The sequence below is a fragment of the Phascolarctos cinereus genome, unplaced genomic scaffold (genome assembly GCF_003287225.1).
Source record: "Phascolarctos cinereus isolate Bilbo 61053 unplaced genomic scaffold, phaCin_HiC Scaffold_4;HRSCAF=312, whole genome shotgun sequence".
NCBI lineage: Eukaryota > Metazoa > Chordata > Mammalia > Diprotodontia > Phascolarctidae > Phascolarctos > Phascolarctos cinereus.
Window position 1 is genome coordinate 260,064,664 of NW_027555847.1, and position 25,626 is coordinate 260,090,289.

Below are 25,626 nucleotides of genomic sequence, written 5' to 3' on the forward strand. Positions count from 1 at the left end.
CCAACCCACCAAAACTTAGTGTAATCCTTCGGGAGAAAAATGAATATTTAATGAAATTGAAGACTTTCAAGCATTCCTAATAAAAACACCAGAGCTAAATAGAAAATCTGACTTTCAAATACAAGACACAAGAGAGACAAAAGAAAAAAGCTAGACAGGAAAGAAAAAATCGAGGGAAATCAAGGGGTTCAATCACGTTGAACTGTTTGCATTCCTACATGGGAAGATGATACTTGTAATTCCTGAGAACCTTATCATTATTAGTGAAGTTACAAGGAATATACATACAAGGCATAGGTGTGAGTTGAGAGGGCATGAATGTGTTGAATATGATGGAATGGCATCTAAAAAATAAAATTGAGGTTGAGAAAGAAAAATGCATTGGGAGAAGGGTAAAGTGGAAGTAAAATTATCTGATGTAAAAGAGGCACAAAAGAGCTTTTACAGTGGAGGGGAAGATGGGGATGTGGAGAGTATAGTGCCTGAAACTTGCTCTTTTTGGAATTGGCTCAAAGAGGGAAATAATATACACACTCAATTTGCTATAGAAATCTCTCTTAATTTATAGAAAAGTAAGGGGGACAGGATAAGAGAAGGTGAGGGAGATCTGATAAAAAGAGGGCTGATTTGGAAAGGTGACAGTCAGAAGCAAAACACTTTTGAGGATAAATAGGGTGAAAGGAGAGAGAGAGAGAGAGAGAGAGAGAGAGAGAGAGAGAGAGAGAGAGAGAGAGAGAGAAACAGGAGGAAAAAGGATGAAAGGAAAGAAGTAAACAGCAATCTTAACTGTGAAAGAAACATTAAAGCAAGTTATTCTGATGAAGGCCTCACAGTTCAAATATATAGAGAACAAAGTCAAATTTATCAGAATTCAAATAATTCTCCAATTGTTAAATGGTTATATGATATAAGAATAAGCCATTTTCAAAGGAAGAAATCAAAGCTGTCTATCATATAAAAATACTCCAAATCACTATTTATTAGAGAAACATAAAACAATTCTGAGGCATCACACCGCACCTATAACTGGTTAATATAACAGAAAAAGAAATTGATAAATTTTGTAGGTGATGTGGGAAAATTGAGACACTAATGCACTGTTAGTATGTGAACTGAACAACTATTTTGGAGAGTAATTTGGAACTCCCTCCAAAGGGCTATAAAACCATGCATACCTTTTAACCCAGCAATACCACTACTAGGTCTAAATCTCATAAATATTTTTAAAAAAGGAAAAGGACACATATGAACAAAAATATTTATAGTAGCTCTTTTTTCCAGTGACAAGAAATTGGAAATTGAGAGGATTCCCATCATTTGAGGAACGGGTGAACAAGTTGTGATATGTGATTGTCCTGGAATTCTACTGTGCTGTTAGAAATGATGAGCAGGGTGCTCTCAGAAAAAACTGGAAAGACTTACATAAACTGATGCAAAGTGAAATGGGTAGAACCAGGAGATCATCATACACAGTAACAGCAATAATTTAGCATAATCAACTGTGAATGACTTAGCTATTGTCAACAATACAATGATCTAAGACAGTTCCAAAAGACTAATGATGAAAAATGCTATTAACTTTCAAAGAAAGAACTCATGGAGTATGAATGCAGATTTAAAAAAAAACTTTTTAAAACAGTTTTTTTCCCTTGTTTGTTTTGGTCTATTTTTTTCACAATATGTCTAACGTGGAAATATGTTTTGCGTGACTACACATATATAAGCTATATCAAATTACTTTCTCAATGGGGTGGGAGGATTGGGAGTTAAAGAGATAATTTGGAACTCAAAATTAAAAAAAGTTACACTTTTTTTTACATGAAATTGGAAAAAATGAAATACGAAAAACAAAAATTTTAAGAAAAGTGACAAAAAACTCAGACAAAATTTTAAAATTTAAATTTATAAAGAAAAAAATCAAATCAACCAAATTCATTTTGATATCTTTTTCTTGACATAACAGCTGTGAAATACAACTCATTTTTTTATGAGTATGCTTTTACATATTCATATCATGCACTTGCTGATAGATGGCTGTGTAGTAAGTCAGGTTTGCGTTCTTACTAACTATGCCATCACAGAATCATTCTGCCTCTTTAAAAGCCAATATTTAGGAACACAGTGGACACTTAGAACCACACCCCAAACTGACTTTATCTTAGCCTTTGCTTGGTAACTATATAAACAAAAAAATACATAGTTGTGAGAAGTACTACTATTGAAACATTGCCAAGATCAAAGCAAAATTTCTTGTAATTACACAGGGTAGATGTCAGGTTGTTCAAAATTCATTGTGCTGGAAAGTGGTATCCTATTTTATTAATTTATGCACGCATTTGATTCAACATATAAATATTAAATGCACATTGCTAGGAATTGGGCAAGATAAAATGTTTTGAAAAGACACAGTTCCTCCCTTCAAGAGGCTTATGCTCTAGGAGGAAGATACTTATAATTTGTGGATCATCAATTTGGATATTCTCTCCAATTTGAAGATAGCAATCCCTTCATGTCCTATGTTGGACAACTCTTGTGAATGCCTTCCATAGATCCTGCAAAGGAGGTCTACCTAAATTTCTTTGAGACTTCCCCTAAACTTCTTGATATTATAAATACCAAGGGAACAATTGATCTGCTCATATATTAATTCTTGCTTTTATTACATGAAGGATCAATTACTTTTTATTTACGTATCTATCTGATTCACATATCTATCTGATCTATTAATCTTGTCATTGCTCATGCAAAATTCTTCACTGGTAGTATGTGGCAGCCAGTTATTTGTCTTTCTCCATGGCCAGTCAGATGATCTATAATCTTAACCATTCAAAGATGGTGGTACTGGTAATATAACATCACAAGAAAAGTACTGATAATGAAAAGATGGACCTTTGTTTCAAGGCAAAATTTAGAGTCATTAAAGCTCTGCCAGTTGCCCAAATTCAATCTAGCTCACTCTTCTCCTCCCACTTAATTCTATTCCCAGTGTCTTTCTACAGTGTCTGTCTAAATGATAGATTCAATTAAGGTTCCTTGGCCTTCTGTGATTACATTAACTTGGTGGGATTGGATCAATCAATCAACAGACTACTAGTTGCTAAGGAATTTTTCTATAAATATGTGAAAAAATCTTCAAGCAATCACAAAAGTTTATAGAGCTTTGAGTCATCAGATGAAGGCAGATGACTGTATATAGTAACTAACTTGTGATTGGACAAAAAAAAATCAGATACACTTTTTGTACTATGCATGAAAGTATCAGTCACTGCAGCCTTGATGGCTAAAAAGAACAAGCATTTATTAATATTCACTATGTGCCTGGAACTGTGCAAAATTCTCTCCAAATTGTATCTCATTTGATCCTCACAGTAACTCTAAGAGTTAATCTAGGCTATTATTATCCCCATTTTAAAGCTGAGGAAACTGAGGCTAGCAGAGTTTATGATTTGCTCAAATAACACAGTTAGTAGATGTCTGAAGCAGAATTTAAACTTAAATGTTTCTTACTCCAGGTCTAGCTTTCTATCCACTATGCCACCTATCTGCCATTAGACAATAAAATGGTGAATCAGTTCAGTGGTAGAGGACTCCAAGTTTGAGAGCTAAAAATTCTAGTTCCAGACTTGGAGGCAAGTCCCTGAGAAGGAATCATTTTTATAGGGCTTGAAGGGATTTCTTTTCTATTCAACTCCCCTCCCTCCACTGACTGTGATATCAGAAAGACTATGGCAAAGCAGAGAATGTCTTCATAATCTCCAAGGACTGTTCTTTTTAGGCCATTGCCATTTCATTAACAGTTCATTACTATTACATTAATAATCAGTGAGTCTTCACAGGAAGTTATATTTCTTATTACATCTTTCAAGGAATTTCATGTTTTTTAATATATGCATACTTTTTGGGAAAAAAAGATTTAAATGTATGAATTTTTGGCCTTGGTTATGAATTGGAAATCTCAGAATAATGTATAAATTAATAAAATAAAATACAAAGGATTAGAAAGCAGATCACATTGAAGAATTATCAACATATTTTATGTAATGTGTAGCAGGGCTTATGTTTACAGTCAGCAGCTATCCCCCACTTTGTAGTATGGGGTTGTCATTTTGTGGCTAGAAAGGAGGCAGAATAGACATCTCTTGTCTCTTCTTTCCCATTCTTCTCCAAAGTAGACTTCAATTCTTACCATATGGAGGAGTAAGAAATTGGGGGCAAAGGCTGTTTTGTTCAGCTTAGAGAAAAGGGATACCATACTAGAATTATGTCAGTCTGTTCCTCTTTATGTTATTAGTCTGAAGGATTTTTTCTTTGACATTTGGATACAGTCAAAGAGCCACGCTTGAAGACTTAGAGGACTGCATGTGGCCTTGAGGATACAGGTTCCGTACCCCTGGAATCTAAGGGATATGATTATGTTCAATCTAACTTCTGAATGTGGTGTCATTTTGAGGGGAAGGAAGACCTTAGGAATTGCATCCAAGTTTGACTCTTTTCCCACCAAATATCCATTCCACAATAAATACACATAGCAATTATCAAACAAACCCATTTAATCAAATCATAAAAAAAATCAGAGATGGTGTAAATAGGATAACATATACAAGAAAATACAGAGTGAAGGAGCTCTTCTACTGAGAGTAAGATGACAGCTCAACTGAGAGAGTTCTAGATTTCACCCAAGGCGAAACTCCCCAAAGTCTCATGTAGGAAGTTGGGGATAGAGACATGATGACATGATGGAGACTGCAAGCTTCTATCATGTTTTCCAAAAGTCTTTTCCATCAGCCTAAAGTGAAGTTAGGCTCTTTCATCTCTCCTGTTGAAGTTGGAAGGCAGAAGCACTCAAAGCTACTCAAAGATCAAAAAGTCCTGAAAAAGATTGAAGAAGTCTGGCACTCTTCTGCTCTTGCCAAACCTGTCCTGCTTCTCACCATAGCAAAGTATTTATTTACACCAATAAGAAGACAGTCCCACATAAATGGGCTTCGGGGCAGAAGTTTTATATATATATATATATATATATATATATATATATATATACATATTATATAATATAATTATAATATATATAATATACATATATATATACATATATTTATTTATATATATATATATATACATATACATATATATATACATATATATATTTTTTAAATTCATATTTCATAGTTTAAGAATCACTTCTTTAAGGTCACATTTAGTTTTACCAAATTATTTTTTTTAAGTCAACAAACCAAAATTAAGATGGGAGTGTGATTTTGTATATCTTTTCCTCTGTTGTGTGGCTAAAAAGATATGATTTAATATATTTGTCAATGAGGTCTTTGATGTGTTTGTGGATGAAACTCATAATATTTCTTATAGTTAAGATAGTAAGCATGAGTTAAAAAGTGATATTCTCTTGATCATTTTTTAAAAATAATGTCTGTGTTTCTTTCCAAGTATTTAGCATCCTTCCCTTATACGTCATTGTGGGCCCACCTTTCCCATTTGTGAGTTTTTCCTCAAACATCTATTTTTTTTCAAGATCTTGCTGTGTTATTTATTTTTCATGGCATTTTCTTTTAAAAATCATTTATTTAGAAATTTTTAACATTATTTTAAAATTTTGAGTTTCAAATTTTCCCTCCCAGTCTCTGCCCCACCCAAGCAATATTATACCAATTATACATGTGAAATCACGCAAAATATATTTCCATATCAGTCATAATTTTTAGAAAAATAACAATGAAGTGAACAAGAAAATTATGTTTCAATTTGCACTCAGTGTTCATCACTTCCCTCTTTGATAGTGTATGGCATTTTTTCCCTTCATGAGTCCTTTGGAATTGTCTCCAATAATTATATTGTTCAGAGTAGCCAAGTATTTTATAGTTGATCATCATAACAGCATTGCTGTTACTGCGTACAATGATTTCCCAGTTCTCACTTCACTTTCCATCAGTTCGTATGGGTCTTGCCATGTTTATTTATTTTTTCTTTTCTGAAACCATCCTCTTTTAAATTTCTTGTGGCGCAATAGTACTTCATCATAATCATAAGCTACAACTTGTTTGGCCATTCCACAGGTGATGAGCATCCTGTCAATTTCCAACTCCTTGCCACCACAAAATTTCGCACTTCACTTCTCCCTTCTTCCTTATCTCAGTGCATCCCTTTATTCACTCCTTCCTTGTTTAAAAGGTCATTCCAACAAAATCGACTTATAATCATGCCTTATGTCTGTGCTGACTCCTTTTAATTGCCTTTATGATGAAAAAGTTCTTAGAAGTTACATGTATCACCTTCCAAATGGGAGTATGAACATTTTTAACTTGAGTCTTGTGTTTCAATGTCAAATTTTCTATTCATCTCTGGTATTTTCATCAAGAATACCTGAATATATTCTGTTTAATTAACTATCCTTTTCTCTCTCTTTTTTTTTTTACTTTAGAGGATTATACTCAGTTTTGCTGGGCAGATTGTTCTTAGTTGTAATACTGGCTCTTTTGCATTCCAGCGTATCATATTCTAAGCCCTTTGATCCTTTAATACTTATTATGCCTCCATGAAATTTGAATTTTTTTTTTGGCTGCTTAAAGCATTTTCTCTTTGACCTGGAAACTCTGGAATTGCACTAAAATATTACATTTTGGGATTTCTTTTAGGAGGTGATTGGAGGATTTTTTTCTATTTCTATTTTATACCCTGGACCTAAGTTATAGGTGCAATATTCCTTTATGATTTCATAAACAATGATGTCTAAGCTTTTTTTGTTTCTTAATCATGGCCTTCAGATAGTCCAATAATTCTTAAATTACCTCTCCTGTATCTATTTTCCAGGATGTTTTTTCCCCCATGAGAAATTTCACATTTTCTTCTATTATTTCATTCTTTTGATTTTGTTTAATAATTCATGATGTCTCACGGAGTCATCAATTTTCACTTACCTGATTCTAATTTTTTAAATAATATTTTCTTCAGTGAGAATTTGTGCCTTTCCCCCCCATCTGGCCAATTGTGTTCTACAAGGTGTTATTTTCTTCAGTATGCTTTGTGCTTCTTTTGCCAAGCTGATAATTCTTTTTTGGGGGGGCTAGGCAATGGGGTTAAGTGACTTGCCCAGGGTCACACAGCTAGTAAGCGTTATGTGGCTGAGGCTGGATTTGAACTCAGGTACTCTTGTATCCAGGCCACCTAGCTGCCCCTGTTAATTCTTTTTTTATAATTTTCTCATATCTTTCTCATTTCTTTCCCCAGTTTTTCTTCTCCAACTCTTATTTCTTTCTTTATTAACTCTTCCAGCAATTCTTGTTGGTTAGGTCCAATTAGAATCTTCATGTGAGGCTCTTTTGGTCGCAATTTTCACATTGCTTTCTTTTTCTTAATTTATGCCTTAGTATTCCCTGCCACTGTAGTAGATTTTTATGGTCAAGTTCTTTTTTTGTTGTTGTTTGTTCATTTTTCAGCCTATTTTTTTTAACTTTTAACTTCATGTTAATGTTGGGTTCAGCTCAAAGGTGAGGAGGCATTGTCCTTGCTTCAGACTTTTCATGTTGCTGTTTTCAGAGATAGTTTTGGGGTCTTCCAAGGTGATGTGATCCTAGATTATATTCTGGTTTTTACACAAGAAAGGTCACACGTTCCCTGTGGCCACAAGCACTAGCATTACTTTTCACCTCGGTGCTGAGATCAGGGCCCCTGTTCCATATTGGCCAACCAGAAGTGCTCTATTCTGTCCAAGAACTATAACCCAGAACTACTTATAGGCAATAAAGTTGACAATCAGTGCCAGCTGCACCCAGTACCATCAAAGGATCCCCTGTAATAACTATTTGACCAGTTTTCTAACCTCTTTACTCTAGGCTGAGAGCTCCTGAAGCTGCTACTGCTGGTATTGCAGTCACTTCCAAGGCCCACGGCTGTTGCTATGGTACTGTATTCTTGACCAGAGTCCACCCCTGTGTCACATATCTCTCTTCCAGACCTCCTAAGTTTTTTAAGCTGGACAAATGTCTCACCATGAACTTTTGTTGGCTCTGATATTCCAAACTTTTAATTAAAGCATTATTTTTAAGTTGTTTAGAATGTTGAAAGCTGGGTTTCTGTTTGTAATCTACTTTCTTGGCTCCACCCAACAATGTTTATTTTAAGGAAAAACCCAGACCAACAATGTTTCACTCTCTGGACTTTGCCTTTTCCTTCCATTTCAGTAGGCCCCTCCTCCTGTTGATAAATTTTTCCTGGAACTTACATTTTGGGAAAGGCTCCAGACCAGCCATCCTTCAGTCTGTGAACTTCATCAGAATTTCCCCCTTGAAGATATCTCCTCCCCACCTCCCCACCCAGTCACATTTTAGTTCACTTTTTATATGTAGTCTTCTAATATCACAATGTAATTTTCTTGATGGCAGGGGTTCTCTGTCTCTCTCTGTCTCTTTGTTTCTCTGTCTCTGCTCTGTCTCTCTCACTCCTCTCTCTCTCTCTCTCTCTCTCTCTCTCTCTCTCTCTCTCTCTCTCTCTCTCTCCATCACTGTATTTATATACTCAATTATTAGCATACTATCTGGCACATATTAAGCACTTAATAAATGCTTGTTGAACGACTGAACCAGGTATCTTCAGAATTAATCTCTCAATACCCTTAAAGTAATTTCACTTCTACACAGAACTACTATGTACAACTGATTTAGTCCAATTTCATTTTTATTCTTGTAGGGAATATTCTATCTAATCCAACAATTTTTATTTTTTCCCATATGTGTAAGTCATTCATCTAGAATTCAGTGATACAAAGACAGAAGTAACAATCTTCCATTTCCTCCAAAAGTTTACTTTCTATTGTCACACAAATAAGGAAGAACCATGGAATAATGGAGGTGCTTTAGATCCAGGAATTAGAAACTAGGATACCAGTCATTAACTAAGCTCAGCTATTGACTGGCTATATGATATTACCTATGTCACAGTCTCTCTAGGGAACAACATCTTCATAAGTAAAATGAGGGGGGTGAACCATGTGATTTACAGAGAATCTTCTGGGGAAAAAAGGAATTTGTCATCTCAAAGAATTTTAAAAATATGTTTTAATACCTAAATTTGGGGAATATATTTCTACAAGATCTAGGGAGATGAAATGCAAAAGAATCATATGTCTTATCAGTTGTACTTGTCCCCACTTCTCAATCTTGCAAATTGAAAATTTTGGCTGAAAATCAACTTATTCTCTATAATTTATTACCATGTTGTCATTCTTGTATTGTATAATTTAGTATAAAATATTTATAGGCAGCTAAGTGGTTTAATAGGAAGAAGAAAACAAGTATTTACTAAGAAAATACTATGTGTCAGAACTGTGCTAAGTGCTTTACAGAGATGTCTCATTTGATCCTCATAACAACCCCAGGAGGTTCATGCTATTTTTAATCTACATTTTACAATTGAGAAAACTGAGGTAGACAGGGATTAAATGACTTGCCCAGGTTCATATAGCTAGAAATGCCTGAGGACAGATTTAAACTCAAATATTCCTTACTCCCTGACATTCAGAACTTCATATACTTTGTCTGCTGCTGGCTTACATGATAGAAAATGGACAGGTGGTCAGGACAACCTGAGGTCAAATCCTGCCTTAGCACTTGTTAACTGTCTGACCTTAAGCAAGCCCTTTCACATCTCTCAGTTTTAGTTTCTTCATATTTAAAATAAGGATAATAGGCAGAGCCAAGATGAAAGATAGAAGCCAGGAAGTTGCCTGAGCTCGCCCCAGTTTCCCTCAGAAACAACATTAAATCAAGCCTCTAAATGGATTCTAGAGTGAGAGAATTCACAAAAAGATGGAGTAAAATAATTTTCCAGCTTAAGATAACTTTAAAGAACTTCTGGAAAGGTCATCCTGGCTCAGTAGGCCAGCAGTGAGAACTCAAGACACAGCAGAGGAGGCAAATTAAAAGCCCTAAAACCAGAACACAACAGGTGTGAGTAGGCCAAGTCTCCCCTCCAACCGCCCCCATGCAGTTGACAAACCACAAGCACCTGAGGACCTTGGCATGGAAAGCCAGTGAACAGGTGCTTGGTGCCCAGCATAAGAAGCTTAGTAGCATAGCTTAACTTTAAAAGTCACTAAATAGACTGAAAAATGGTAAGAAAAAGATGAGAACCCTGACCATAGAAAGGTACTGTGGCAACAGGGAAGATCAAAACACAAACTGAGAATAGGGCAACATTAAATTGTCTAGATGTGAGACCTCAATGGGGAATATGAATTGGTCCCAAGCCCAAAAAGTCTTCTTGCAAGAGCTCAAAAAGGATCTTACAAATCAGGTAGAGAAGTAGAATAAAAAATGGAAAAAGAAATGAAGAAGAATTATAAAAAAAAAAAATAAACAGCTTGGAAAAGGAAGCACAAAAAGTGACTGAACTAAACAACTCCTAAAAAATAGAATTGAACAAATGGGAAAAAAAATCCACCAAAGAAAACAACTAATTTGAAAGTGTAATTGGCAGGGGCAACTAGGTGGAGCAGTGGATAGAGCTCTGGCCTTGAAGTCAGGAGGACCTGAGTTGAAATCCAACCTCAGACACATGACACTTACTAACTGTGTGACCTTGGGCAAGTCACTTGACCCCAATTGCTTCACCAAAAAAGGCAAAAAAAAAGAGAAAGTAGAATTGGCCAAACGGAAAAAGAAGATACAAAAGCTAACTAAAGACATTCATTCCTTAAAATTAGAATTGGGCATGTGGAAGCTAATGACTCTATGAGAAATCAAGAATGAGGTAAACAAAATCAACAAAATGAAAAAAAAGGAAAGAAAATGTAAAATATTTAATTGGAAAAACAACTGACCTGGAAAACAATTCCAGGAGAGATAATTTAAGAATTATTGGACTACTTGGACAGCATCTTTCAAGAAATTACCAAGGAAAACTGACCTGATATCCTAGGACCAAAGAGCAAAATAGTCATTGAAAGAATCATGTCCTGAAAGAGATCCCCAAAAGAAAGCTTCCAGAAAGTTTGTGCCAAGGAGAAAATACAGCAAGCAGCTAAAAAGAAACAATTGAAGTATCAGGGAGCCACAGGCAAGATTACATCAGACGTAGCAGTTTCTACATTAAAGGATTAGAGGGCTTGGAATATGATATTCTGGAAGGCAAAGGAGCTTGGATTACAACCAAGAATCAAATACCCAGCAAAACTGAGCAAAATATTTCAGGGGAAAAGATGGATTTGAATGAAATAGGGGACTTTCAAGCATTCCTGATGAAAAGACCAGAGCAGAAAATTTGATCTTCAAATACGAGACTCAAGAGAATAATAAAAAGGTAAAAAGGAAAGAAAACAAACAAACAAACAAACATGATATTCAATAAGATTTAAACTGTTTTTTCCTTCCTGGGAAGATGATACTTGTAACTCTGGAGAACTGTATCTCCATTAGGGAAGTTAGAAAGAGTAGACAAAAAATACAGGATTTGGATATAAGTTCACTTTCATGTGATCATATAAAAAATGAGGAAGTGAAAAAAAAAGGATTGTACTGGAAGAAGAAAGGGAGAGGCATAACAGGGTAAATTACATCACTTGAAGAGGCACAAATGACTTATTACAGTAGAGGGAAAGAAGGGAGATGGTGTACATTGTTTGAATAAAACTCTCATTGGATTTTGCTCAAAGAGGAAATAACATACACACTAAGTTGGGTAGAGAAATTTATCTTTCTCTTTATGGAAGTAGGAGGGGAAAAGGGAAAAAAGGAAAATGGAGTGATGATAGAAGGAAGGGAAGAAGAAAGGGGACAAGTGGAAGGAAAAGGGGAAAGAAAAGGGGGAACTAAGGGAAAAGAGGGCACTTTGAGGGAGGTGGTGTTTAGAAGTAAAACACTTGTGAGCAGGGACAGGGTGAAAGGAAAGAGAAAAGTATAAACTGAGGAGGGGAGATAGCATGGAAGGAAATACACAGTTAGTAATCATAACTGTGAATATGATGGGATGAACTCTCCCATAAAATGGAAGCAGACAGCAGAGTAGACTAAAGCCCAGAATCCTATAATATATTGTTTCTAAGAAACACATTTAAAGCAGAGAGATACAGAGTTAAGGTAAAAGGCTAGAGCAGAATATATTATGCTTCAGTTGAAGTTAAAACAAACAAACAACAAAAAAAAAGCAGAGGTGGCAATCCTGATCTCAGACAAAGCAAAACCAAAAATAGATCTAATTGAAACTGATAATAAAGGAAACTACATCTTGCCAAAAAGTACCATTGGCAAAGAGGTAGTATCAGTACTAAATATATATACAATAAGTGGTATGGCATCCAAATTCTTAGAGGAGAAGTTAAGTGAGTTACAGGAAGAAATACACAGCAAAAGTAAACTAGCGGGGGGCCTCAACCTCCCCTTATCAACTAGATACATCTAAACACAAAATAAACAATGAAGAAGTTAAGGAGGTGAATAGAATTTTAGAAAAGTTAGATATGATAGACCTCTGGAGAAAATTGAATGAGTACAGAAAGATGTATATGTTTTTCTCAGTGGTAAATGTCACCTACACAAAAATTGAGTATGTATTAGGGCAAAAAACCTCACAATCCAATACTTAAAGGCAAAAATGTCAAATTCATCCTTTTAAGATCATGATGCAATAAAAATTATGTGTGATAAAGGGCCATGGGAAGATAGACTAAAAACTAATTAGAAACTAAATATTATCCTAATGAATCAATAATTTCATCAAAGAGTACAACAATAATGAGATAACATACCAAAATTTATGGGATGTATCCAAAGCAGATCTTACAGGAAATTTTATATCTCTAAATGTTTACATGAATATAATGAAGAAAGGAGAGATCAATGAATTGGGCATGCAACTAAAAAGCTAGAAAAAGAACAAATTAAAAATCCCCAATTAAATACCAAATTAGAAATTTTGAAAATCAAAGGAGAGATTAATAAAATTGAAAGCAAGAAAACTATTGAATTAATAAATAAAGCCAAGAAATAGTCATATGGAACTAAAACTAATAAAATAGATGTATCTTCAGTTAATTTGATTTTAAAAAAAAAGAAAACCAAATTACCAGTATCAAAAATGAAAAAAGTGAATTCACCACCAATGAAGAGGAAATTAAAGCAATAATTAAGAGCTATTTTGCCCAATTTTATACCAATAAATCTTACAATCTAAGATAAGTGAATGAATGTTTACAAAATATAAATTTCCCAGGTTAAGAGAAGAGGAAATAAAATACTTAAATAATCTGATTTCAGAAAAAGAAATTGCACAAGTCATCAAAAAACTCCCTAAGAGAAATTTTCCAGGGCCAGATGGATTTACAAGTGAATCCTGCCAAGCACTTAAAAAACAATTAATTCCAATACAATAGAAAACATTTGGGAAAAATAGGTGGAGTCCTACCAAATTCTTTTTAATGACTCAAATACTACTGATACCTTACTCAAGAACAATTAAAAAAGAGAAAGAAAATAATAGATCAATTCACCTAATGAATATTGATGCAAAATTTTTAAATGAAATATTAACAAAGAGATTACTGCAATTTATCATGAAAATAACACACTCCAACCAGGTGGGATTTATACCAGGAGTGCAGGGCTGATTCAACATTAAGAAAACTACCTCCATAATTGACCATATCAACCACAAAACTAATAGAAAACACATGATTATTTCAACAGATGCAGAAAAAGCTTTTGACAAAACACAACACCCATTCTTATTAAAATCACTGGAAAGCATAAGAATAAGTGGAGTTTTCCTTAAAATAATCAGAAGTATTTACCTAAAACCATCAGCTAGCATTATATGTAACGCATATAAGCTAAAGGCATTCCCAAAAAAGGCAGAGGTGAAACAAGGGTGCCCATTGTCCCAACTACTACTCAATATTGTACTCAATATTAGTGTTAGCAATAATTGAAGAATAATAAGTTGAAGGAATCAGAACAGGTAATAAGGAAACAAAGCTATCACTCTTTCCAGATTATAGGATGGGATACTTACAGAATTCTAGAAAATCAAGTAAAAACTACTTGAAACAATTAACAACTTTAGCAAAGTTGCAGAATATAAAATAAAACCAAAGCCCAGAAGCAAGAGATAGAGAAATTCCACTTAAAATAACAGTAGACAGTATAAAATATTTGGAAATCTATCTGCCAAGACAAACCCAGGAACTATAAGAACAAAATTACAAAAACACTCTTCATACAAATAAAGTGAGATCTAAGGAATTAGAAAAATATCGATTGCTCATTTGCAGGTGGAACTATTATAATAAAAATGACAATTCTACCTAAATTAATTTACTTATTCATTGCCATACCAATTAAACTACCAAAATATTTTAGAAAAAATAACAATATTCATTTGCAAAAACAAAAGGTCCAGAATATGAAGGGAATTAATGAAAAAAAAATACAAAGGAAAGCACTCTAATCATATCTGATCCAAAATTATATTATAAAGTGGCAATCATCAGAACTTTTTGGAACTGGATAAGAAATGGTGTGTTGGATCAGTGGAACAGGTTAGATACCCAAGACACAGTGGTAAATGACTATAGTAACTGACTGTTTGATAAACTCAAAGACTCCAGCTTCTAGGATAAAAATTCAATATTTGACAAAAACTGCTAGGAAAACTGGAAAAAAGAAATGCAAATGACAGGCATAGACCAACATCTAACACTCTATTCCAAGAAAAGATCTAAATGGGTACATGATTTTGACATAAGGAATGATACCATAAGAAAATTAGGAGAGCAAGGCGTAGTTCACCTATCATATCTTTGGAGAGAGGAAGAATTTGTGACCAAAGGATAGAGAACGTTTTGTAATTCAAAATGGATAGTTTTGATTACATTTAATTGAGAAGTTTTTGCACAAACAAAACCAATGCAACCAAGATTAAAAGGAAAGCAGACACCTGGGAAACAATTTTTACAGCCAGTTTTTTTCTGATTAAAGCCTTATTTCTAAAATACATAGGGAAATGAGTTAAATTTATAATAATATGAGTCATTCCTCAATTGATAAATGCTCAAAAGATATGAACTGGCAATTTGCAGATGAAGAAATCAAAGCTATCTCTAGTAGTATGAAAAAAAGCTCTAAATCAGTATTGATTAAAGAAATGCTAATTAAAACAACTCCGAGGTGCCATCTCACATCTATCAGATTGGCTAAAATGGCAAAAACAAAAAAAAAGAAAATAGTAAATGTTGGAGAAAATATGGGAAAATTGGAACACATGAGTGATTGGTGGAGTTGTGAACTGATCCAACTATTCTGAAGAGCAATTTGGAATTATGCCCAAAGGGCTATAAAACTGGGCACAACTTTTTTTTTTAATATAAATTTATTTATTTGTAGTTTTCAAGATTCATTTCCACAAGTTTTTGAGTTCCAAATTTTCAACCCATCTCACCCTCCCCCCACCCCAAGATGGCATGCATTCTGAATACCCCTTTCCCCATCTGCCCTGACTTCTATCTCTCCCCCCTTCTCTTATCCCCTTCCCCTTCTATTTTCCTACAGAGCAGGATAGACTTCTGTACCCCATTTCCTGTATTTCTTATTTCCCAGTAGCATGTGAAAACTTTTTTTTAAAACATATGTTTTTAAAACTTTAAAATTCAAATTTTCTCTCTTTCTCTCTCCCCACCCACCCTCATTGAAAAGGCAAGCAACTCAATATAGGTTGTACATGTGCAATTATGCAAAACACTTCCATAGCAGACATGTTGTGAAAAACTAACTCTATTTCCCTTAATCCTATTCCTCCTATTTATTCTATTCTTTCTTTTGACCCTGTCCTCCTCAGAAGTATTTACTTCTGATTACCCCTTTCCCAATGCCCTCCTCTCTATCATCCCCCTGCTCTCTTGTCCCCTTCTCCCCCTATTTTCTTGTAGGGTAAGACAATTTCCATACCCAATTGAATGTGTATGTTATTCCTCCTTAAGCCAAATCCTATGAGAATAAGATTCACTCATTCCCTCTCACCTTCCCCTGTTTCCCTCCACTGTAAGAGACTTTTCTGTTTTTTTTTTGTGAGATAATTTACCCCATTCTACCTCTCCCTTTCTTCTTCTCCAGTATAATCCTCCTCATCCCTTAATTTTATTCTCCAGATATGACCCCTTAATCTTCAACTCACCCTGTGCCTCTATCTATCTATCTATCTATCTATCTATCTATCTATCTACATATAATTTTTTCCTCCAACTACCCTAATACTGACAAAGGTCTCATGAGTTATAAATATCATCTTTCCATGCAGGAATGTAAACAGTTCAATCTTAATAAGTCTCTTATGATTTCTCTTTCCTGTTTACCTCTTCATGTTCCACTTGAGTCCTGTATTTGAAAGTCAAATTTTCTATTCAGCTCTGGTCTTTTCATCAGGAATGCTTGAAAGTCCTCTATTTCACTGAATGACCATTTTTTCCCCTGAAGGATTATATTCAGTTTTGCTGGGTAGGTGATTCTTGGTTGTAATCCTATCTCCTTTGCCCTCCAGAATATTATATTCCATGCCCTGCAGTCCTTTAATGTAGAAGCTGCTAAATCTTGTGTTATCCTGATTGTGTTTCCACAGTACTTGAATTGTTTCTTCTGGCAGCTTGTAATATTTTCTCCTTGACCTGGGAACTCTGGAATTTGGCTATATATTCCTAGGAGTTTTCCTTTGGGGATCTCTTTAAGGAGGAGATCTGTGGATTCTTTCAATTTCTATTTTGCCCTCTGGTTCTAATATATCAGGGCAGTTTTCCTTGATAATTTCTTGAAAGATGATGTCTAGGCTTTTTTTGATCATGGCTTTCAGATAGTCCAATAATTTTTAAATTCTCTCTCCTGGATCTATTTTCCAGGTCAGTTGTTTTTCCAATGAGATATTTCACATTGTTTTCTAATTTTTCATTCTTTTGGATTTGTTTTACAGTGTCTTGATTTCTCATAAAGTCACTAGCTTCAATTGCTCTATTCTAATTTTTAAGGAAGTATTTTCTTCAGTAATCTTTTGTACTTCCTTTTCCATTTGTCCAGTTTTTCTTTTTAGGGAATTTTTCTCCTCATTGGCTTTTTGAGCCTCTTTTGCCATTTGGGTTAGGCCATTTTTTAAGGTGTTATTTTCTTCAGTATTTTTTGGGTCTCCTTTAGCAAGCTGTTGACTTGTTTTTCATCATTTTCTTGCATCACTCTCATTTCCCTCCCCAGTTTTTCCTCTGCTTGTCTTACTTGCTTCTCAAAATCCCTTTTGAGCTCTTCCAAGGCCTGGGACTGATTCATATTTTTCTTGGAGGCTTTGGATGTAGGAGCTTTGACTTTGTTGTCTTCTTCTGGTTGTATATTTTGATCTTCTTTGTCACCAAAGTAAGATAATATAGTCTGATTCTTTTTGCGCTGCTTGCTCATGATCCCAGCCAATTACTTGAGTATTAACCTCTTTGTTAAGGTAAGAGTCTTCTTCCAATGTGGAGAATGTACTGTCCCAGCTTCAGGGGTTTGTACAGCTGTTTTCATAGATACTTGTAGGGACCTGTAAATTTTCAATTCTCACAAGGTGGTGTGATAAGGGGCGAGGTTTACTCCTTTCCTGGCCTGTGACCACAAGCATTCATTTCTGTCCTGCAACTGTGAGGAGGGGTTCCTCTCCACAGCTGCTACAAGCTCCACCATGCCAGCGTTCCTCCTCACCCCAGCACCACGGCCCAGAAGTGTGACCTAGATCCACACACGGGCAAAGCAAGAGATTCCTGCATCAGCACTGGCAAAGAGATCCCTGCAGTCCCTCTCTGATCAGCCACTGGATTCCCCCTCAGTCTGTGGGCCAGGAGCTCAGGAAACAGCTGCCACCCAGAGGGTCATGCTGTTGGGGAATGAAGCTGAAACCCCACCTTCCTGTCTCAGCATCGACAGAAACAGACCTTTCCCACTGACCTTCCAAGTTGTCTTTGGCATTAGTGGGTTGAGTAGTATGGAAACCTCCACAGCTGTCTGAGATTCAGTCCTCTGAGGCCTGCTTCAGGTTCGCTGAGGCCTGTGCACCCACACTGCGCTGCGCTTCCCAGCCCGGCACAATACACCTTTCTGATCAATCATCCAGGTTGTTTTGGGCTGGAAATTTGTTTCACTTTGTCTTTTTGTGGGTTCTGCTGCTTCAGAATTTGTTTAGAGCCATTTTTTATGAGTATTTAGAGGGGTTTGGGGGAGAGCTCAAGCAAGTCACTGCTTTCACTCTGCCATCTTGCCTCCACCCCCCTGGGCACACCTTTTGATGCAGCAATACCTCCACTAGGTCTGTATCCCAAAGAGATCATAAAAATGGAAAAGGACCCAAATGTATAAAAATAATTATAACAGGTCTTCTTGCAGTGGCTAAGAATTGGAAATTGAGGAGATGCCGATCAGTTGGGAATGGCTGAAGAACTGTGGTACATGAATGTAATAGAATACTATTGTTACATAAGAAATAGTGAGCAGGCAGATTTCAGGGAAAAAAAACGTTCCATGAACTGATGCTGAGTGAAATAAGTGGAACCAGAAGAACAATGTATACATACATAGTAAGAGTAATATTATGCATTGACCGGTTTTGTTGGACTTAGCTCTTTTCAGCAGTGCAGTAATCTAAGATAATTCCCAAAGCATTATGATGGAAAATGCTATCCACATCCAGAGAAAGAATTATGGCCTCTAAATGCAGATCAAAGCATTATATTTTCTTTTGTTGTTGTTGTTGTTTTCTTTCTTGTGATTTTTCCTTTTCTTGTCTACTTATTTTTTTTTTACAACATGACTAATGTGGAAATGTTTAATATGATTGTGCTTGTATAGCCTATATTACATTTCCTGCCATCTTGGTGGAGGGGAAGTGAAGGAGAGGAAAAAATTTAGAACTCAAAATATTATAAAAATGAGTATTGAAAACTAAAAATGGAATGAATAATGGAATAGAAAAATAAAATAGAATGGATAATAGAAAAGAATAATACAAAAATGGAATGAATAAATCATTTTTTAAAAATACTAGTGTGGGGTTGAGGAAAGTACACAAATATCTCAGCAATAAAACAATTTATTTAAACTATCTTATTAAGAGAAGTACAATAAAATGTGGTATTTGGGGAACATCATATTCTTTGGGGAAGAGTAAAATAAAGAAAGGCAACCCACTCCTCCTCTTATTTGCATAAGTGGAGGATTACAGGTGTGAAATGGATATATTAGAGTTTTTCAAAATAATAATTGCTTTGGTTGAACTTTTGCCTATCTTCTTGAGAGGAAAGCGACACAATGAGAAACATAGGTGCTGTGTAGCCCATGTAACCTCTGAAGATTCTTCTTCCAACTCCCACTCATAAATGAGTTGACTTTCTCAAGCTAAACTGACTCTATTTCCATCTCAAAGTATTAGTGTTATACTAAATGTTACAAAGTAAGTTTATAATTGAGCAACCAATGGTAGACTTATCTCTCTTCCCTTAACCAGAACCCTAAGTTTGTCATGTGAGAATCAATTTAGTCAGATTCCCCAAAGTAATATGTGTCACACATATGGATGACAAAATCCACACATTTGTATTGTTATATATGAATATATGTGTATATTACACACTACATAATCATCATATTATATGTATGTATATGTCCATACACATATATACTTAACATTTGTATACATATGCATAGACACATATATAAAACAAATTACTGACTTGAGATGAAAAAATACTAAACATAAATGACTTAATAAATAATGTAGATGCAACACCCAAGAGCAATAGCAATACCCAGAAGAAAGTAGTGTGATGATATCATTAGTGGCCATACTATTTGGTGTGTTCTGGCCCCAATCCACCAGAGCAGCTAATACTTTTCATTTTACCCAGCTATCTGTCATACTTGTCTTGCCTCCTGCCCTGCTGCAATGTACATAATATTCTTTTTTCTATACAACCTACTCTAGCACTTCTTGCTGTGGATTCCACAATCAAGTAAATAGTATCATATTACCATTTTTTTCCCTAGAAGAGTGTGTCAATTGACTAGCCTAAGGATCAACTCACCATCCTTGTGACTCCTCAGACACATCTTTTATTTATGACCATTCTCATATTGTCTCCCATGCTGAAAATGTCAAAAAGAGTGGTGGTCATTATTGGTGGCTTACCACTGTGTTAACAAATTTTAGTGTTGTGGGAAGTTATTTCATAAATCAGAATGCATTTTCACATAAGAATATTATTTTTATAGGTACCTCTATTTTTCACTTTACTAATACCTTAATTTTGGCTTTATTTTTATTTTTAAAACATGACTTTTTTCAAAAACTATATAGCATCAAGATAATTTTTCATTCATGCAAATAGAGTGTTTCCATCTGTTTATTTGTGAAAAGAATGCCCCCCCCCACAGACAAAATCCTTATTGACTTAATTTTGGCTGATCTTTATTAAAGTGTCTGATATAAATGAAATGCAAACATACTTTGTAGATTTTAAAGCAACTTTGAAAATATCACACTTCCTGGTTACCTACGACATTAGCACCACTAATATTTTGATGAGTAAAGTTTAAAATAAGTCAAGATACATAGCTTAGTTTATCATAGTCAAACTGTGATATGCTAGTCTTCAACATAGCTTAACTTAGTCAGGCAGCTAGTTTGTGCAGTAGTTAAGAAAAAGTGTTTGACTTTGAGTCAGGAAGATCTCAGTTAAAATGTAATCTCAGAAATTTGCTAATTGTATGAACTTAGATAAGGCACAAGCCTCAATTTCCTCATCTATAGAATGGGATCAATAATAGCACCTACCTCACAGCATTGCGATGAGTCTCAAATGAGAAAGCATTTAGACAAGATTCTCTCTCTCTCTCTCTCTCTCTCTCTCTCTCTCTCTCTCTCTCTCTCTCTCTCTCTCTTTCTCTGTGTATGTGTCTCTCTCTGTCTCTCTGTCTCTGTCTCTCTCTCGCACACACACATTCACACACACATCACATCACATTTCTTAATCCCTAACAGCCTATATTCTGTGGTGGTACCAGTTATTTCTTTTGCTTTTCATTTTAAAAAGAATAATATAGGATAATGTGACATTTAGAAATCATGCCAAGAATAATTTTTGCCACTTTAGTAATGGATTATCATACTTTTTCCCCTCTAATAAAGCTTACGCTTCCCAAATAGTTTTTTTATGTGTGTTGAATGTAATATAAAATCTGTATGTAATCTGACAGTATTTTATTGGTACAAATTAATGTTATTGGATCTGTTTTATATATTTGTTTCCAAAATTCTTTTGCAATTGAAAATCATTTTTCCTGTATCAACAATGAGACAGAAACTTATAATGACTAAACTATTTCTATTTTATAAGGTTTTTTTCTTATTTTTGTTGCATTGTCTGTTATTTATGAAACTGTGTTTGAAATGACATAATTTTTTTTCTTTGTAAAGGTAGAACATTATACATATGATTGTTTCTGTATTGCCTAAACATTTTTAGAGATAAGTTTGTCAAATTATGGGATGACATAGGGTTTAAAAATTGACAAAACCAGTATATTTTTGAAAAGAAAATGTGTATTTTATGTATCAGAAAGAAAATAAAAATTGTAGCATCCTGATTTTCCCTATATTCCCTATCAAAAGAAAAAAAGTGATAAGTAGACAAATAAAGCATAAGTGTAGTTTATGATATGCAATGAGATGGGTAACCTAATCAACTCTCTGTCTACTTATGTGTATATTGTTATATCGGCATAAACTTGTATAAGCATATATATGTACACATATTCTTTATAGGACTTGAACTTTTTTCTTTTTAAGATTCAAGTTAAAATCAAATAAGAGGTAAGTATTGACTGAATTTCCTTCAGAACATTGCAAGGTTTTTTAAATTACCACAAACTTCACCCTATAAATGTCTATTGTTTTAACATTAATTCTTTTGTTTTGTAGGGCTATGAGTTATGAAACATAACAAACTCTGAAGAATTAAACATGAATTTCAATCATAGGGCAATGGAGAAATGTATCTTTGATATGAACAAGGTGTGTTTCATAGCAAAATTACAGAGAACTAGTATAAAAAAAACATTATTAAAGAAACTCATGATCAAAAAGAGGACTGGCTATCTTTGTACCTGAAGCAAGGGATAGATAACCAATAGATAGCTAATGTACTTTTAGTGTTAGGTTTGTGATGCAATTAACAGAAATTGTTTTCTGTATTAGAAAAAATAATACAGATCAGGTGAGAATCAGGAGATATGGATTCAAACCTTTCCCTACCATTTACTACCTAACTGTAGCTGAGGCATGCTACCAGCTAACTCTGATCCTAATCAGTAAAATGGAAATTAATATGTATTCTACTTCATAGAGTTACTTAAGATATTCAATATTACTCCAGAAAAAATGTGATAATTATTAAGAAACATCCCCTGTCAGTGTTTTTTATTCCCATCTTCAGATTCCCACCTCTTCAATAATGAATAGCCAGACCAGATCAAATTATGTCCATACAAGAAATATATGAAGGAGATGATGATTTATAAGCATACATGCATATCTACATATATGTATATACGCATGCCTATTAATTATAAATATATGTATAGATATATACTTTACTACAACACAAAAGGACTCATGAAGCTCAAAATGAATTTCTAAAGATCTAATGAAAATGCATTCAAGCAGTTTTCAAAAGTAATTGCAGGTAATACATATGAGTGATTGAGTTCACTCTAGTTTATCACGTATACATCATGTGTAGCGATTTGCTTGTTGTCACCTGACATTAAACTGTAGGCTTATTGAGAATAAGGGCTAGATCTCTCTCTCGATCTCTCTCTCTCTCTCTTTCTCTCTCTCCTTTGTATTCCCATAACTTACCCTAGTTCCTGGAAAGTAGGTGATTAATAAATGATTCTTGACTTGATTTACCATTATTTGTATTATCTCTTTAATTCCTCTAAGCTTCTTTGATTGAGATAAATAGAAATGGCCATAGGGCAAATTGTTATCTTGCTGATTCCTTTATGTTCAATGTTATTGTTCAGTCATTTAGATTCCATCTCCAAAGTCAGTTGAATTATGCTTAATGATCCATGATTTATTTTAAAGCTGGATACATAATTCCTTTCTTGTATTGATCCTGGAGTCCTCACTATTTCTCAAACCCCCTTCATCTATATCCAGTCTTTTGCCAAGACCTGTTGATTTAATTTTTGCAACATCTTTAAAATATACCCTCTTCTCTCCTTTGGCAGTACCACCACTGTAATGCAGGCCCTTACTACCTCATGCCTGGACTATTGTAATAGCTCTCTGATGGCTCTGACTGGCTCAAGTCTCTCTCCACTCAATTTATCCTCCATTCAGCCACTAAAGTGATTTTCCTAAAGCACAGGTCCAACCGTTTTACCACTTACTCAACAAACTCCAGTGGCTCCCTATTGCCTATGGGATCAAATACAAAATACTCTGTCTGGCATTCAAAATCCTTCTTAACCTAGTCCTTTCCTTCCTATACAGTTTTCTTACATCATATTCCCCAGTACATACTCTTCAGTACAGTGACACTAGCTTCTGGATTTTTGCATAAACAAAACGTTGTATCTCAGCTTTGGGCATTTACTCTGGTTTTCCCAAAACCTGAAATGCTCATTCTTCTCTGCTCCATCTACTGACTTCCCTGGTTTCCTTTAAGTAACAACTCAAAAAAGCACCACCATTTTACAAGAAAGTGTCCTCAATCTCTCTTAATTCTAATGCCTCCTTTGTGTTAATTTTTTCCCCAATTTATCTTATACGTAGCTTATTTTGTATTTATCTGCATATTATCCAATCAGATTGCAAATTCCTTGAGAGCAGAGACTATCATTTGCCTCTTTTTCTATCCAAGAACTTACCACAGTGCCTGGCACATAATAGATGCTTACTAAATGTTTACTGATTGATTGAATAAAAATTTTAGGTTATAATCTCCTCTTTTGTAGTTTTGTTGATAGTATATTTAGAATAGTTCCAGCAAAATACAGATTGATATGTAAGTCATCTTGTTCCCTCATGATTTTTTATTTCATCTGCATTATTATTAGAATAAAATTTATAGAAGTTTACTTACTAAAGTTCAAAAATAAATAGTCCTAGAACAAATCACTATGCTACTATTATTCTTTAATATTTTATGGGTGATTGCTCATCTAGACAAAATAGCTGCTTTTTGTTATTTATTCTAAGTGATAGTAAAGTGGGTTCACTAAAAGCATCTTCATTAAAACTCCATGTTTCTGATTAGACAGGATTAGGGGGTGATATGTACCATACAATTTAGATTTCTTTTGCTAAGCATACGTATTTTGAAAACTTTTCCCCATGAATCTTGGAGACTGAATATGGTGCTAGTGACATCTATTAAAATGTTAAAATTTTATGAATTAGTATTATTGGTCAGGCATTCATGGGCTATAGTCTTGTCCATAAAAGGGACCCAACTCTATTCACTTTGCTGGTTGTGTTCTCAGGCTATTTTGAGGTCTGTATTTGTAGTATGGGAACTGTCACCTCTCAGTTCATGAAAGTGAAATTGTAATGTAACATTCTGTCCATCTGACCATATGTTCCTAGGCATTTAATAAGTACTAAATTTTGGCATTCTACAGTCATATTTTGCACAGTTTCTATTTTTTCCCCTTTCATAATCACTAAATATGATCTCCTCAAAAATAATCCTTTTGAAATTTTTGACAATGACCTAATCCTGAACTGACATCATAAATTACTGAATTTCCACAAATAAATTTGTAAGACTCAGACATTTGTTCTATGCCACATTGTGACCATATTGTTGGCTAATTTTACACAGATGTTGACTTTGAAAGGCCTTTTGATGAAATTCTTGCTTCTCAGCTACTCCATTGATAGCTTCGAGGCATTAACTGCTTTTGGCTACATTTGACAGTAGCATAGACCTGTGCTTTTCCTGTAGAAGTTATCATTGAAATGGTGGCTGCTTATTCCAAAAGTATTTCTTAAGTTTTTTTGTTTTGTTTTGTTTTTACTTTTTTTTTATCACGTACTGTAAAAAATCTAGCAATTTTATTTCTTCTTTTTGGTAAGAAAATGTTAATCTTTCTATATCTGAGTTTTGTTAACATTGTAAAAGCTAATTGACATTATGGGAAATAAAACAATACTTTTTCATTTTTTCTATATGCTTAAAACAAAAATAGTACTGATACAAATCATAATATTTACATACTTAATATTTTATGGACTATCAAAGAAGGGGACTATATAAAAAATTTTGGAATATATGCTCATTTTCTTTGCCCTTACTGAAACCATATTTAGAATTACTCCAGTGGAAAAAAGAAGAAAAAGTCATATTGTGTACTACCATGTCTTTTTATTTTGAAATCTTTTTATACATGTAGTTTGGAGTACTATGAGTATTTGATTAGGCAACATAAACTTGAAAATTATTTTAAAATTTTCATCTCTCAACAAAATGTCTAGCAGGTTGTAGTCAACATTTCTGTCTGTATTTTTTTTCCTCTGGCTTCAGTACAGGATATGTTTTTGAATTCACAAATATAT